We start from the raw sequence: 1,527 nt of genomic DNA, 5'->3' as shown, positions 1-1,527 counted from the left end.
CACACAATGGCTATTTGGCAGTTTTAAAGTCATAGAGTTGTGCAGCATAAAATAAAAACAGGATCTTCTATGCTGACTATCATGCCTGTCTATACTAATTCCACTTGCCTGCATTAAATCCATATTCCTCTGTGCCTTCTCAATGCTTCTTAAATATTGTTACTGTTTTTGCCTCCACCACCTCATTCCAGAAGCTCTTTATGTGAAAAAAATCCTGCACGAGTCCCTTTGTACTTCTGAATTTGCTACCCATTTAGAAAATGGTCTATGCCTTTATTCCTGCTACCAAAATGCATGAGCATACACTTCCCTGCTCTGTATTCCATCTGCCACTTCTTTGCACATTCTCCAAAACTGCTTGAAGTACTCAGCAGCTGAGACTGAAAGAGTTAATGTTTCTTATTAATTTCAACAAGCTGTTGGTATCAAAGATTTGCCTTTTGTTACCACTGTGCATTGTTTAAATTGGAAAAAAAGACACAAATTAAATAACCATGTCACTCGCTTCTTTTAATTTGATTTACCTGAACAAGCATTGTGTCAAGAGTTACTCAGATGCGGGGGAAGGTTTTCTGATCTGTTATAGGAGCACCGAGTGGTGTAACCATGCCTGTGTCAGACCCTGTGCTGGTGTTGTGATGTGGGTAGAGAAAGGGTGGTGGCAGAACATACTCTGGATTCCTAGCATCCGCAAATCCCTTGTATTTAAGTATTTTCTGTGCTTTTTCCCTAATTGTGATTACAGTTTGCTGAGTTTATGTACATGCTTTTCAGCTGGATTGAGGTATGGGGGTATAGCTCAGTGGTAGAGCATTTGACTGCAGATCAAGAGGTCCCTGGTTCAAATCCAGGTGCCCCCTATCAACTTGTTATGAGGCTGAGAGGGATAATAAACCAGGAACAGTGGAGCAGACTCAATTGGCTGAGTTCTGCTTCTATATCTTATGATTTAAGAATGGCAATCAGTCAGGGCTTACCCATTTTTTTAGCCACTACATTGAGGTGGAGAACTGGCACTTTCAAATCCCTATATGATAGAGGGAGAATTTCAATTCTGTTAATCAAATAAATGGGTGGAAGTGGGGGCATTTCAGAGGCTGTTACGTAAGCAGAGAAGGCAGGGATTTAGACCTTGTGTAGACAGAAGGGTTAGGTTCATTAGCTCAATAAATTTAGCACAAAATTATGGACTGAAGGGCCTTTTACTGTTCTATGTTCTAAATTTAAAATCTATCATAGTGCAATAATGATCATAATCAGTAAATAGCCACCTTTTTCACCAATATCCTACATGGCAGAAAATTTGCTATCCTTCCTCAGTCTGGCCAAAAAAGACTCAAAACTCAGCAACCAGCTTACTTAGAGGAGCAACACCTCATAATCCATCTGGGTAGCCTCCAACCTGATAGTATGAACTTTGACTTCTCTATCTTCCAGTAATTATTCCCCTTCCCACCCTTTTTAACCCTTCCCCTTCTCTCTTTTACCATTCCCAATTTTGGATAACCTCCCAGTCCTTCCCTTCTG

General features: G+C 40.3%; 1 non-coding gene across 1 annotated transcript; it reads left to right on the top strand.

Annotated features, from left to right (window-relative positions):
* The first annotated feature begins 788 nt into the window (after positions 1–788).
* trnac-gca (transfer RNA cysteine (anticodon GCA)) lies at positions 789–860 on the top strand. Its single transcript has one exon. It is a non-coding gene; the product is annotated as a tRNA-Cys (tRNA).
* Positions 861–1,527: the final 667 nt, after the last annotated feature.

This window comes from Hemitrygon akajei, chromosome 18 (assembly GCF_048418815.1).
Source record: "Hemitrygon akajei chromosome 18, sHemAka1.3, whole genome shotgun sequence".
NCBI classification, from domain to species: Eukaryota; Metazoa; Chordata; class Chondrichthyes; order Myliobatiformes; family Dasyatidae; genus Hemitrygon; species Hemitrygon akajei.
Note: the sequence above shows the minus strand (reverse complement) of the source record. Positions and strands in the feature narration are given on the sequence as shown.